Source organism: Acomys minous (assembly GCF_964271855.1).
Source record: "Acomys minous genome assembly, chromosome: 2".
Lineage (NCBI taxonomy): Eukaryota > Metazoa > Chordata > Mammalia > Rodentia > Muridae > Acomys > Acomys minous.
In genome coordinates, this window is record NC_140484.1 from 129,581,294 (window position 1) to 129,597,505 (window position 16,212).

The 16,212-nt window shown below is 39.6% G+C and overlaps 1 protein-coding gene across 1 annotated transcript in view; it reads left to right on the forward strand.

Annotated features, from left to right (window-relative positions):
* Positions 1 to 16,212, forward strand: part of GAB2 (GRB2 associated binding protein 2) — a 140,132-nt gene that overhangs the window by 60,790 nt on the left and 63,130 nt on the right. The window lies entirely within an intron of this gene.

A 16,212-nucleotide genomic window follows, 5' to 3' on the forward strand; every position in this document is an offset into this window, starting at 1 on the left:
AGAAATTTCACACTTTGGGTCCGTAGTTGTTTCTGCAGTCAGAAGGAAGGCATATCAGAGCAGAGATAAAAACACTCTGGGCCAACAGGCAAAAACTCATCCTGTTTCCCCTGCACTGTATTTGTATTCCCTCTGTGGCATTGTTGCTTAGTGATTACTATCACTCTAGTAGTGCTTGCTGGTGTTAAATGTTAATAGGGATGCTAGCTATGTCAAGGAGAGATTCAGCTCCATGTCTCTGCTCCCCCAGCAAGATCACTGGACTAGAAGTCCATCTCACCGAAGCCCTACCACTAGTTAACTCTGCAGCTTCAGAGGAGTTACTTCTCCTCCTCATCTCTAAAATCAGGATATATTAGAGAAAGTAAGCACACAGCATAACTGATAACGTTTCCCTCATCACTTCTTCGTTTTGAAAGATTTTTTTTTTTGAACAGGGTGTCACTTAGTTTCCTATGCTGGCCTTGAACTCCTGACTCTTCCCTCTAAGTACTGGAATTATGTGCACATGTCACAACCACCTTTTGGTGGGTTCTTTATGAAATATAACCACAAATGAAGTCTCAGAATCCTTCTCAACAATCTTCCTCACAACTAAGACCGATAGGTAGAGCCTGACAAAGAAGATGGGAGTCACTTCGCTGTTCTCCAACAGTTTTGTGATGGTATATATTTAGCAGTAGGTTCTCAGGAGGAAATACCAGCAGCAGCAGCAGCTCTGATTTGCAGCATTTACTAATTTCTATGGTGTCAGTATTCCCACTGCAGCTGATTCATACTATTATGAAGTCCTCTGGGTTACAAAAATCTTGAAAATTTAGCAAGCAGTTTTCATAGGGCAGGAGAAGGTAATCTGGCTTATCATAAAGTTTAGATTAAACAGGCCACACCCAGAGGTTAAAGTAAAAAAAGACCATTATCCTAGTAATTATTTCCAGGAATGTAATTTTGATCTTGTACAACCTTTCAACTGTGGAATACTTTTTTGTTATGAGACTTTGGTAAATTATGCTACTTCCATGGGCCTTAGTTATACTGTCTAGGAAAGGGGAATAAGAAATCTTGCCTATATAGTGAATATGAACAACTATGTTAGCCCTTATCCCAGCATGTCACTTTATGACTACACGATTTTACATTACCAAGGTGGGAGAATTGTGTTGGCTTGTGTCTGTTGCCTGTCCCGCCCCCACCCCCCTGTACAGATGAAAAAGTGGGCATTGCATTCTCTCCAACCCCTTCATTTTCGTTATACTTCCCTGACATTCCCTCTTCGTCTGCTTCTCTCCTCTACTCAAATGTACTTAATATTCTGAGTAAAATATAAACATTTAATCATATGATTTCCTGATATTTAAATTTGTCATTGGTCCACTTGTAGTATAGTGCTGTCTGAAATTATCATCTCCCTTGTGAGTAGAGACCAGACCCGTCGGTTGAACTCCTCCCAAGAACAAACACCAGTTAGTCCCCACTGTTGGAATAAAACTCATGCGAAGGCTATTGCCAAAGGGAGCATCTCCTAAACAAGCAGAGCAGGACACTGAGAATATCGTGTCTACTAGTACATGCTCATGACAAAAGGCCTGGCAGCATGTAGAAATGTCACGTTTTGAAGAATACAGCTTTTAGGTTGGCAAGATGGCTTAGCTATAAGAACACTTGCCCCACAAACCCATGAATTCTCACATAGCTAACCTGAGATCAGAGTAACTAACTTCAGATGTTTAACCACATCATCAAATGAATTGGTCCATTTGTAAAATAAAGGTAACAGTGCTTGCTTCCTAAGGGCCATGAGTGTAAAAAACCAATATTGGGGAGTGTAGTATAGTATTGACACATCATGGAGGTTCTCAGATGCTAGTAGTTATCCTCATACGTCATGTTTTATTGCTGTTGTAACACACTTTTCTGGGTATTACCTTAAAGGAAAGTCTAGCAAGTGCCATCCTTGTGTTTCTGCCCTGGACTGTTGTGATAATAGTGGCTGGCTTGCCTCACTTCCAGGTGCCTCATGTGATACCAGCCTGATTCTGAAATGGTCCTTTTCAACAGCTCCACCCTAAGCTTTGTGCTTTTGCAGGTGAACTACATTGAACTTCATCTACTTAACTCTTGAAGCTAAGAGAGTTAGAAAATACCTGAGATAAAACTCAAAGGATAAAGGATTTGTTTCAGCTCACAGTTTCAGGGATTTTAGGTCATGATCACTGCTGACTCTGGGCCTTGTAGTGAGACAGAGCATTACAGCATGAAGTTTGTGGTAGAGCAGAGCTGTTCACACCCTGGTGGCCAGGAAGCTAAGGGAAAGGAAAGGATGGAGACAAAATAAAACTCTTTAGGTATACACCCTGAGAGACTTACTCCTTCCAACTAGGTCCCACCTTCTAAAATTTCTACCGGTTCTTAACAGCTCATTAAGCTGTGAGAACGTTCCCAAAGGGTACTTTTCAGGGACATTGCAGATCCAAACCATTACCATTGATCTAGCTAGGAATAGAATTTTAACTCTACAGTATGTTGGTCCATGCTTTTTTACAGTCTTCCCTGTGTTTTCAATCACATTTTTTTTTTTTTGGTAAGTGGACTTATATTGGTGAGCTCAATGAGACATCAGAACCTCTTCTATACAGATGCCTTGTTTTCATTTTGTAGTGGCTCCACGGCACTTGTGTGGTAAATGGTGTTGTGTAAATTAAAATGCAACTAAAGATCTCTTCAGTGTTTCTTAAATTAAGTTTATTATGTGCGATAATTTGTACCTAGAGGCTTTTGTTGTTATTTGTTGTAGTGACTATGGCAGTAATGATCTGGCTCCCAAAAAAGCTTGGCACATGCTCCACATTTGCATTTGGCAGGGTTCCATGGTATACCCTGAATAAATAAATCAGCCTATTTGGGGTTTGGGGAAAGTGAATCACTGGAAAGCTGTAAATCTCATGATCCTAGTGATTCTCAGATGGGGAATACCAGAGAATTCTGTGTTCTGTTTCTAGCAGGATTATTCCTTTGCCTCCTGACAGGAGTATCAAATCCCATCTATGTCACTCTCTCACAAAAGTGCCAAACCAGGAGGAGAAATAAAGGAGCCATTCACTTGGCATCTGAGTCAGGCCAGCATCACATGAGGCACTTGATATGAGACAAAATATAAAGCAGATCTGGCTATTAATATTTACAGCAGCCTAGGATTCTGCTTCACTGAACCATGTGCTTCATTTTGGTAACACTGTCTATCTCACATTTGCATTTATCCAAACCATTTTAAAGAACATAAAAGGGGGGAGGGGAAATAAAATTTCACAGTGATTCTAAAGCTTATAGATAAACAAAGGTATACAGATTTCATTCTAAAGACAACTTTTTTTTAAGACAACCTTTTAAAATAAACAGAGTTCATTTTTTTTAATGAGCTTTAAGTTAAAGAATCTGCAAGGGTTGGGGATCATCCAATAAATCATGGGCTACAGACTGAACCCCAAAACAGTGCTTGAATCAAAAGATTTAGCATGAAACTATTTATCAGTGTAACATATTTTTAGCTCCTTCTTCTTCTATTCTTTTTAGGACTAGGATGTCAGATTTGGAAATTTGCATATTTTGAGAGATGTATGGTGGGTCTGACACAGGGCTGAGTTGGTCAGAGATAGGTCTTAGCCAAAAAGGCATGTAAGAAGAAGAAAGAAGTCACTATTGTGATACCTCATAGCTTTATATATCTACTGTTCAAATGGGGTAACAGTAACTACTGATAGTGTAGATGTAGAGATAAAATGAGCAAATATTATAGAGTGGTTAGTGTAGATCCTGGTGCAGAATAAATGTGTGTCCATTGATATTGCCAAGGTGAAGACCCTACAGCTCAGGAATCTCCAAAATCTCCCCTGCTTCCCCATTAGTGCTTTCTTAGTGAAGAACTATAGGGAAATGGCATATCATTTTGGGCTGAGCTGTTGATGATGATGATGTTGTTTTTTCTCAGGTCAGCCTGACTTAGAATTTTCTGTAAACACCAGCAGGCATCCAGCTTGCTCTGGCCTCAGCTCAGGGCATCTTGTGTGATGTTGTGCTTTAATTATGTAATTCTTCCCTTCCCAAATTATTTCCAAGTCTAAAGCTGACAGGGGAAAGTTAGTGCTCTCAGTCATTACAGTCAAGCATGAAATTGATTTCCTATCGATAAATCCAGTATTGGATAGCATTATTCATTTGGTGATACTGTCAGAAGAACTCTCCCATGTCTGCTTTCTGCTGTATCCCATTCATTGCAGAGCTTGGGCCTCTATTTGACTGAGCTAACTCTCCAGTACCATGTGTACCAGCAAGCTGCCATGCTTCCAGCTATGATAACAATAGACTAAACCTCTGAACTATAAGCCAGCCCCAATGAGCATGGTTCTGGAGATGGAGCTGAGAGTTCTACATCTTGATCCACAAGTAGCAAAAGGAGACTGTGTGCCACACTGGGTGTGGCTTGAGCATAGGAGACCTCAAAGCCTACCCTACAGTGGCATATTCCCATAGGGAATAGCACTATTACAACAAACGCATGAGTCTATGGGGCCATACTTATTCAAACCACAACAGCCAAAAGTAAGTTTTGGAGCTAATTTGGTGCTTAAGAGTTGTCTAAATGTAGGCTTTTTCTTTCTTTCTTTCTTTTTTTAATGTAGGCTTTTTCATATACCTAAGACTCAGTTTCTAAAATTATAACATGAAGATGATAATCTTGACAGGGCAATTATGATATTCATGTAATAGAAATGAAAGGTTGTTTTTATTTCTTTGTCTATATGAAGACTATAACAGAAGCTTAAATGCTATATATAGATTGTTTTATATATATATAAAACATATTAAGCTTTATACATCTATAGAATTTATGTTATATTTGTTACATGTTGCTATAGATAATAATATACAGTAATATGTTAAGGTATTGATATTATATATAACATGTAAGATTAATATTTGATATAAGAACAGTTCAACAAAGTACAAAGCATTTGAACTGGGCTTCAAATTCATGCTTAGGATAGGAAATGTAGTATGGCCCACCTGCAGGCACACAGTGCAGGTGAGCTGCAGATCCCAGAGACCTCCATGTGTGAGTGCCCACACACTGCAGGCACACAGTGCAGGTGAGCTGCAGATACCCAGAGACCTCCATGTGTGGGTACCCACACACTGCAGGCACCACTGGCATGTGCAAGTAAATGGTAGATAGATGGGAGAAAAAGAGAAGCAGAATGGTTTGAGCACTATGAAGTGAGGTGGAACTGGAGACACAAGGGTGGTGAGGAACAGCCTGTTGTGAGTAGCCTGCACTGCAACGTGAGGCCTTAGTGAGGTCCCAGCCCATGCTACCACCAAGGGCCATGTTCTGAGTTCATGGCCATATGCATCAGGGGTCTGTGCCAATGTTTGTGGTCCATGTTACCACCCAAGGCCATGTCAATGGTCCTGGTCTTGGCTGCCACCTGGGACCATATTTCTGTCTAACAGCTGGAAAAGGATGGCCCCCCTCCTCACTGGCCGCTGCACTCAGGACAGCTGGCCCCACAGCTTGCTGGTTGCAGCACTTGGGTAAGGGCACCTTGCATGGGCAGGACAGTAGAACTGGCCCTGGTGATGAAGGCTCTCAGGTGAACTAGCCCCACGGGTGTGAGAGCTGGAGAGACGGCCCTGCCCCTTGCCAGCTACAGCATTGGGTGAACTATGCAGGGTAGTGCCGGAGAGCGGGCCCTGGTGGTGTGGGTGCAGGAGAGCTGGGAGCCTGACCAACTCAGCTACCACCCTGGCCCAAATCCAGGGCTTTGAGTTGCCCCCCCCCCCCAATATCTACCTTATCTGAAAACTGCTGTAGTGTGTGAAGGGGCCAGTCCTGCAGACCCAAAGCTGCAGAGTCTCCATGACACAGGGCAACAACAGGATATCTGAGACGAGTCCCAGTGAAGATCCAGAACTGACAGTATAGCAGAAACCAGATGCCTTGAACCAGACCCATTATAATGAACATTTGCAAGTAAAGATGTGTAAACAAAAATGTACACTCTGTGACACAAAGCAGCTTCCACAGAGAGATGTTTTGCTTTGGTTTTTTGTTTCTTGTTTTGTTTCATTTGTTTTCTTTTGGGGGGAGTTTGCAAGAGAGGAGGGTGGATACATAGGGATTGGAGTGCATGATGTGAAATTCATAAAGAATAAATAAAAGGTTAAATTTCAACGTATTACATCTAAAATAATGATTTATTCAACAAAATTTCACTTTGCATTGTGCCAGGCCCTGGGCCAGGCATTGGCATTAGTATTGCTCAGTGAACTGCTTTCACATTACTTCCATAATATGTTTATCAGAAGAGCTACTATACGCTTAAGCTTTTGGCCATAGTCTCATGGAGTGCAGTCACTTAGGAGACAGAAGCCCCTAATAGGAGCCCCAATGAAGTGTTTCCTTTAAAAGAGTTGCCATGGTCATGGTATCTCTTCATAGGAGTAAAACTGTAACTAAGACAGCTGTTAAAAAATTTTAGTCAATATGTTATATATATGAATGCTTACTTTCTTCAGTTGTGTCCAGGTTTTGATTCCCCCAACAAGAATAAAGCCCTTTTTATCTGAGAATGATCTCCTACTATTGTAACTCTTCCTAGAGTATCTCTTGTAATAAATACTGAAAAAAAATCACCAAATTTAGTACTCCATGCTAAAATAGAAGAAATGGTCAATGGTAGAATTCCATAAAAGGAGTTGAAGAGAGAGGGGGGAGCAGGGGAGAGAGAGAAGAGTGAGAGAGATTGTACACAAATCTTACGTAGAGAGCTCCCTAACACTTGTTCTTAAGTTGCACTGTAGGACATAGCTCTCTGTGGGTCCTCTTTCTGCAGGCGTATGTGAGGCCCAGGTTTGTACCATTGCAACTCCAACACACAGTTTCACAAAGCAGTGAAGGCAGAGCACTGCAGGCTTCAGGATACCAACCTCCATAGCTGACTGGGATTTGTTACTAAAAATATCTTAGGTTTCTATTAATACTCTCTTTTCACTGTGCGCTAATTTAAATCTGCTGTTCTCTCGGCTATTTTTAACAACACATTCTTGGGCTCAGGCCTGGTTCTGGTTAAGAGATCATAACTTCCATTTTGGTATTTGCACTTGGAGGAATAATAGAATCTTGGCCTTTTTTCATTTCTCCAAAGAGGGATGGGCTCCACTGGTATTTGAGGCAGCCAAGTGACAATTATTCATTATGATAGACTATTTATTCCTGCAGGGTTTTAGTATACCTTTCCCCTGACCACTAGTGCCTGTAATGTTACCCCCAAACACAGTACATATTTCCAGCCACCCTGGGTAGTATGGCTGCTGTTGAAAGACACTATAATCTGATAATTTGACTCTCTAAGTTGAAACTAGGTACATCTTGAGAAAAGGTACTTTTCAGCTGCAATAATGCTCCTACCTTTGTAAAACCAAGAAGCAATTATGGCTCTGAAATAATATCTCCTTGAGGATTGGACTAGTGACACTGATTGAAAATTCCTATTGCTCTGTCAAGGCAGGTTTTAATCACAAGGTTTTATTCTCTTTAAATTACGTGAGGACTGAGATTGGAGGCAGGATGTGAGGGGGAGTGCTTGTAAATGACAGTAAGGTTTCTGTGGGAATAATGAAAGATACTGTGGAATTTGATAGTGGTGGTGTTTATACACCCTTATAAGAATGCTAAAATCCATGGATATATACTCTAGTTTGTACTTGTTTTGCTACTAATGTGTGTGTGTGATGCACATGGTCAAAAAAGAACCTGTAGGAGTTGGTTCACTCCTTCTACCATGTCATTTCTGGAGACTGATTTCAGTCTTGGTGGCAAGTGTCCTTACCAGCTGAGCCACACTTCAAAAGGGTAGCTTTTACGGCATGTGAATCAGATAGTAATTTCTTCTAAATTACGAAAAGTGGCTATTTTTAGTATTTTTCCCATTCATCATTTTCAGTTTTCCAAGCTTGAAACTTAAAAGAGCTCAGTTGCTTGCAGGTTCTTTCCCTCAGATTCCATTTCTGATGTATCACTAAGACCTAATTCCTAAGGAATTCTCAAATCCTCCTTTCCCTGCCCACTTACTTTACTGAAGTGCCGTTTCCTTGCCCAATACTTATAGGACTGACTCTTAATTTCTCTCTATTCCCAGTGTCTCCCAACCCCCATCATATTTTCAATTATGTCCACAACATTTTATTGTAAAATATAGTATATATATGAAGACTGTGTAAAATATAATATGCCATAAAAGACCCATAATTGTCACCAGCAGCCAAGAAATTTTTCTCAGTTAAGTCTTACTGTACCAACTTTCTTCTTCTATTCAATTGTCATGATTTTTGTAGTCACCTTCTTGGTCTTATTTATAGTTTTTATGATAAGTATATTTTTAGCAATATTGTTAATTTTGTTTTAGGCTATGTTTAAAATAAGTCATATTTTTCAATCTTGACTTCATAGTTTTGATATTCACTGCCTCTTTTGTGAGTAACTTTGTTTACTTTTTAAAACCAAAATCTTAGCTGTTTCTTCTAGTCATGAAGACGCTAAGTTCAAAACTCGTTAATGTGGCACTATTCAAAACACTAAGTGACCTTATTTTATTCTTACTTAATTGCTATGGCATCTCTATCACATTCTTTCCTATAATACATCAAAAAACTTGCCACTTCCAAAGAAGCCACATGTTCCTTTCCCTTAGTGCCTAAATTGTGTGCTTTCTTCTTTTCTTTCATCTTAGCATTTTCTTGACTTTCCTCTCAAGGTAAAATACTTAAGTCTCTGTTATATCTTCAATAATTCTTTGAGACCATTCTCTCCTTAGTTATTTTACTTTGCATTTCATTTATTTGACATATATGCATGCAGAGGTCATAGAACAACTTACTGAAAGTCGGTTCCTTCTTGCTGTTTGGATACCGGGATCAAAATAAGTCTTCAGTCTTGGTAGCAAGCTCCTCCTGAGCCATCTCATCAATCCCTTTGGTTTTTGTTTGGTTGTTTTTAGTTTTTGATTTTTAAAAAATTATTTCTGTCTTTTTATGTTGTTTTTTGTTCTCTCCTTAACCTTCACAGGATGTTTTATACTAGAATAACAAGTTGTTTATTGAGCCTGGCAAACCAGATTTGAGACTGGATAAATACTAAGTAGAAGTTCTATTTATACATGTTTCTTTTCTTTTTTTTTTTTTCCTCACTTAGCATAACAGATACTCAGCCCTATTGGTAAAGTCTTTAATGGTGGCATACTATCTTTAAAGCATCGGTGGAAAGGATGCAGACTACTTTGTCAGCATACACAGTCTTTCTAAAACCTGTCTTGGTCATGTTTCTGGCTGACATGAGCAGTCTATCAGGTATTTGGTGTTTCCAAAGGGCTTTTATCCTGTAGAAAAATATTGTCTACTTATACTTTTGTTTCATGTTTCATTTCAAACCGTTGAAAATTAATTTTTATTGCACAGTCAGATATTACTAAAAATTTGCCTAAATTTTGTTAAACAGCATAATTGCAATTTGTCTAATTCCCTTGAATAATTCACAAGTCTTAAATAATAAATATGCAAATACAATGACTGATGATCTGTTTGTGTTTTATGCTTAATCTCATTCTAAAATATCTATACCTGCATTGTTTCTTCTTCATATGCTCTCTTAGGGTAGTTACATTTACTGTGACATTTTCCCAAGATTTAAGTTGTGTGAATTTGAGTTTCCCAAATATATGACCAGAGGATAGCTTTACTTGAATAAAAAGTGAAAGGAGTTTTTTCTCAAATTAGCAAAGCCATGGGGTCAGATAGTAAGCTGATCAATCTTTGGTGGGGGCGTGGAGCTTGGTTTCTCTCTTGAGATGTCTGAAGCCTGTGGTATTGCTTATGACACTGAGCTTCTTCTCTGGGTAAACTTCTTGTTATATTAATGTGATTCCTGTGCTTCGTCTGTACTTTATAGTTTCTTACCTTCAAATGAAGAACTCCTTTAGTCTCTTACTTGGCCAGAGTCATAAAACAGTGTCTAGTCATGGTAGTATCATGACCTGAATGCTAATGTTACTCAGAACTTACTGTGCCTCAACACAAGAAAGACAGAAATATCAAAATATGACCTAGAACTTACTAGAAAATGAAGAGTCTGGGCTGGTGAGATGGCTTAATAGGAAAGGTACATGCTACCAAGCCTAAGGGCATAAATTCAATCCCCAAGTGGGAAAAGAGAATTGACTCCTGCAGCTGATACTCTGGCTTCCACACACGTGATATGGGCACACATACATTTACACAAAATAAATTAAAATGTAAAAATTTAATTTTAAAAAGATGAGCATAAATTACCAGATTCTTCTAAATACCAGACCTTCTAAATCAGAAATGCTGGGAATGGGGCCCAGAAATCTGTGTTGTAGAGAGAAGTGTAGGTAATTCTGATCCGTGCTAAAATTTAATAAATATATCTGGGAAATGAAAGAATGCTTCATTAGTTTAGCCTACCTTGCAAGCTAACATGTTACCCTGAAGCACAATTTTGAACTCAGTGTAGAGGATAGTGTACCTGAATGCCAGTGTTTTTTTATTGCTGCTTTATTGCCTCTTATGTGTGATCCTTAGTACTAACACATATTTTGTCCTTACGTATTTCCCCTTTATTGATTCTGTCTCTGCATATACAGATAGAAATATGTACATATCCATATTGTTTATCAGCTATGTTGCTTACTAGGAGAAAACACCCAGCATATTGGCTCATGTTCTCATAAAAATCAATTGACAACATTCCCTGTTATTTGCATTAATATGGATTCTTGAGAGAAATGAACTAATAGGATGGATAACTAGATGAGGTGGATAGGTAAAACAGAACTAACTTTAGGAACTGACTCATACAGTTATGCGTGTTAAGAAGTCCCATGACATGTCATCTAGAATATGGACAACTAGGGAAACAGATACTTAGTTTAGTCATAGTTACAATGTCCAAGGGCACAGAGGGAACCCTATGTCTCAGAACTGCAATGCCTAGAAATGAAATATTGTCTAAAAACTGAATTTAGACTCTGATAATTATTCAGCCACAGCCTGCAGTCACATATAACCAGAGGAAGCTTGAAATAAAGCTTTCTTGACATGAAAATGCCCCAGTGTTGTACTTCCTGAAGTTATCAGCATCTTCCTCTGTGTACAGACAACTCTGCATCAGTGAAGCAGCCAACAGTAGACTGCGAAGTTATAAAGAATGTTGCAGTTGAGCTAAACATGTAGCTCAACAACTAAGAGCACTGACTGCTCTTCCAGAGAACCTAGAATGGATTCCCAGCACCCACACAGCAGCTAGCAACCCTCTGTAAGTTCAGTTACAAGAATATCCATGCCCTCTGCTAAACTCTTCAAGCATTGCATGCAAATGGTAGACAGACATACAGGCAGGCAAAACACACACAAAATTTAAAAAGAGACAACAAAGGCTTCAGAGCAAACAGAATTTTTCCCTCTTCACTGGAACACCCTCTTCCCCTGCCTAAAATCTCAGAATTCACTCCTATCTAAAATCCTGATCTGCTACCAATCTTATAACTTACAGTCTGTATACATTGGATAGAACACTGCTAGGAATTTTTGCAGTTTAAGTGGCATGTCTGGCTGAATGTGATGGCTCACATCTGTAGTCAGCATGTAGGAGATTGAGACAGGAGGATTGTTGTGAGTTGACAGCAACCTGGGATACAAAATTAGAGCATGTCTCAAAAGTAGCGTGGCGGGCTGGAGAACATGGGGCAGAGTTCTTGTTCTCTCTCTCTCTCTCTCTCTCTCTCTCTCTCTCTCTCTCTCTCTCTCTCTCTCTCTCTCTCTCTCTCTCTCTCTCAATCTCGCGCATGCACATCATTCTCTTGCTCTCGCTCTCACTCAGTGAAACATGGTCTGGTAAAAGAAAGCTCCTGCATTCTTGCCTCAGCTCTACCATACACTTCCATAATATTTTCTAGTCTGTGATCTGCAAGAGCATGAAGATATTCCCCTTCTTGTCTCTAACATAAAGAAAATTTGAAAATACAAACAAGGGTGGTATTCTGAAAGGACATCAGCACTAAGCACTCCATTTGTACTATCTTAGCTCTTTCTTTATGTGGGGAAGGAAAGACTCAGTACCTACCTTTCCTCTGAGAAGAAGGAAAGCTGCAAGACTTTTGAGTAGCCTCTTGGAGGAGTCATAGGATTCTGACAGCGATCCTCACAAAGACATAAAGATGCAGGGCTTGTTTTCACAAAGCTTTTTTTTTTTTTTTCCTGTAGTCTACAATGTTTAAAAACAGTGAGAAAAGACAGAAAACAACCCCAGAAAGCATTTTGGAGCCAAGTGAAGAGCACCTAGAGTGCTTTTCTCAGCAGCTGAGATTTGGTGCTGTAGGTTGCTGCTTCCCAAACTTTGCAGCACACCACACTAGGAAAATAGTATTGTACTGTCAGCTGCAGGTACCAGGTGGCCAGAGGTGACTGACCCACAGGGCTAAAGGAATAAAAAGTATTTAATAGCTTGGCACATTGTCAGTGAAAAATGCTGTGAGGCATCAGGGTTAACAAACTTGAGGGAAAAGTTTTTCCTTTCCTCTCCCCAGAGCCTCTGGGTATGTCTTATGTGAGTTTAACCCTTTGGATTCTGCACTGCGAGTTGCAGAATGGGTCAGCCTCTCACTGCATATTATATAGACACTAAAAAGATAATGGATAAGTAGTTTCCAGTGACTAGGAGAAGGAGAATTGAAGAGTGATTAGTTATTCATGGGGTTTTTTTGGGGGGTGAGCTGTGATGAAATGTTCTGGAGTTAAGTAATGGAGATACTTGTGTATTTGTGGATAATCAACAAAATTGTGAATTATGCACTTCATTTTTATGGCACAGGAAGTAAATTTTATGGTATATGGATTACATATCATTTTATAAATAATAGGAAATGTTATTTATAACTTTACCTAAATAAGTTTGGTAACATACAAAATGAATAAATTCTATGAAGGACATATTAAATCAGGTATGGGAAACACATATCTATCTAGAGGATTAAAGTTTAATGCCAGTTTGGGATATATAGAGAGAAACTGTCTTAAGAAGTTAGCAAGAAGACTAACTGGAAAAGCACCTGCCACCAAGACTAATGAACAGCGTTCTATCCCTAGGACCCTCATGGTAGGAGAGAACTGACTGTTGTATGCTGCCCTGTGACTTCTGCATATGTACTGTGGCACACATTCCCCCCATTGTGGGCACATAAACACAAAATATAATTTTTAATGTTAAACAATAAAAAAATACCAAAAGAGGGTAAAACTCTGAATAGCCTTATTTAAAAATCTAAATATCACTATTTAAGTGAAATTAATGGAAGTTTTAAAACTTCCATAAAGACATCTCCAGGCATGTATAGCTTCTCTGAATTCTAGTCAACACTTCAGAAAGAAATCATTCCCAAAATAATGGAAACGGATGCAAAGGATCCAGAATAGCTGGATACAGAAGTGGGAAGACAAAGAACATGATCCTTTACATTCTCCATAAATCCACATCAGATAAGCATAAGGGTAAAGTTGTAAGACATATTAAAATATAAAGCAGAAAATCTTTGAGTTTGAGGCAGGGAGATTCTTAGATAAGACAAGTAAGACACATAAAACCACAAACAGTAAAATATCTTGGTGTAACTCTAACCAAGCAAGTCAAAGATGTATATGACAAGAACTTCAAGTCTCTGAAGAAAAATTGAAGAAGATAACAGAATATGGAAAGATCTCTCATATTGGCAGGATTAACATAGTAAAAATTAGCCATCTTACCAAAAGCAATCTACAGATTCAAAACAATTATCATCAGAATCCCAATACAATTCTTTACAGACCTTGAAAGAACAATCCTGAACTTCATTTGATAAATAAAACGCCCAGGATAGCTCAATCCTGCACAATAAAAGAATTTCTGGAAGTATCACCATCCCTGATTTCAAGTTGTACTTCAAAGTAATAGTAATAAAAACCACATGATATTTGGCATAAAAACAGACAGGTTGATCAATGGAATCAAATTGAAGACCCAAAAATAAACCCACACACCTATGAACACTTAATTTTTGACAATGAAGCCAAAAATATTCAATGAAAAAAAGCAAATATCTTCAGCAAATGGTACTGATCTAACTGGATGTCTACATGTAGAAATGCAAATAGATTTATATTTATCACCCTGCAAAAAACTCCAGGTCCAAGTGGATCAAAGACCTCAACATAAAACTGCATACATTAAATCTAATAGAAGAGAAATTGGGAATCAGCCTTGAACATATTGGCATAGGAGACAACTTCCTGAGTAGAACACCAACAACTCAGGCACTTAGATCAACAATTAATAAATGGGACTTCATAAAGCTGAAAAACTCCTGCAAAAAAGGACACCATCAATAGGACAAAGTGGCAGCCTTCAGAATGAGAAAAGATCTTCACCAACCCTACTTCTGACAGAGGGCTGATATCCAAAATATATAAAGAACGCAAGGAATTAGAGACCAATAAACTAAATAACCCAATTATAAAATGGGGCACAGAGCTAAACAGAGAATTATTATTAAATTTATTTATTTATTCACTTTACATCCTGATTGTAGCTTCCTCCCCATCTTACCTTCCCTCCCTCTTCCACCATCCCCCCTCTCCTGTTCCTCAGAGAAGGGAAGCTCTCCCTCAAACCCACCCCACCTCATCAAGTTACATCAGGACTGAGCATGTCCTCTTCCCCTGTGCCTGGTGAGGCAGCCCCACCAGGAAGAAGTGATCAAAAAGCAGGGAACAGAGTCCACGTCAAAGACAACTCCTGCTCCCCTTACTAGAGGGCCCACATAAAGCCTGAGGTACCTCTCTGCTATATCTTTGTAGAGATAGGACTAGGCCTAGGTCTAGTCTATACGTGGTCCTTGCTTGGTACTTCAACTTCCTCAAGCCCCTCTGGGCTCTGGTTAGTTGGCTCCGTTGGTCTTGTTGTGAAGCTCCTGTCCCCTCCAGGTCCTTTTATCCTCCCCTCCACCCCCACTTCCCGCCAGATTCCCTACACTATCCAGTGTTTGCCTGTTAGTCTTAGCATCTGTTTTGATCCATTGCTGGGTGGAGCCTCTCAGGGAACAGCTATGCTAGTCCTGTATGCAAATATAGCAGAGTATCATTAAGTGTCAGGGTTGGCTCTCTCCCATGGGGTGGGTCCGAGGTTGGGCCAGGCATTGGTTGGACATTCCCTCAATCTCTGCTCCCTCTTTATCTTTATCCTTGCATAGCTTGTAGGCAGGGTAAATTTTGGGTCGAAGTTCTTGTGGGTAGGTGGGTGTTCCCCTCCCTCCACTAGGAGTCACATCTAGTTAGAAGATGTCCTCTTCAGTCTCCAGGACCCCTGCTACTAGGAGTTTCCCCCATACCCTCCCAGAAGCCTACTTTGCCTTAGGTCTCCAGCCTGTCACAGAGATGCCTCTGCCCACAGTTTCTTTTCCCTCTGCAGGCCTTCTGTTCTCTGGTCCCTACTCTCTCCAGATCTGATCACCCTCTTCTCTTTGCACTCTCTCTCCTACCTTGTGCCCTCTCTTCAACCGCTTCCACTATCTATTCTATTTCCCCTTCTGAATGAGATTTAAGCATCCTCTTTTGTGTCCTCCTTGTTATTTATCTTCTTTGGGTCTGTGAATTGTAGTATGTTTATCCTGTAATATATGGCTAAACTCTGCTTATAAGGGAGTACATACCATGTGTGTCTTTTTTGGGTCTGGGTTAACATATTCAGGATGATCATTTCTAGTTCCATCCATTTCCCTGCAAATTTTATGATTTCCTTGTTTTTACTAATTGAATAGTATCCCATTGTGTAAATGTACCAGAGTTTCTTTATCCATTCTTCGGTTGAGGGACATCTAGGTTGTTTCCAGATTCTGGTTATTATGAATAAATCTTCTATGACTATAGTTGAGCAATTGTCCTTGTTGTACGGTAGAGCATCTTTTGGATTTGTGCCCAGGAGTGGTATAGCTAGGTCTTGAGGTGGAGCTAGTCCCAATTTTCTGAGAAAGCTCCAGATTGGTTTCCAAAGTGGTTGTACAAATTTGCACTCTCACCACCAATGGAGTATGCCTCTTTCTCAACATTCTTGCC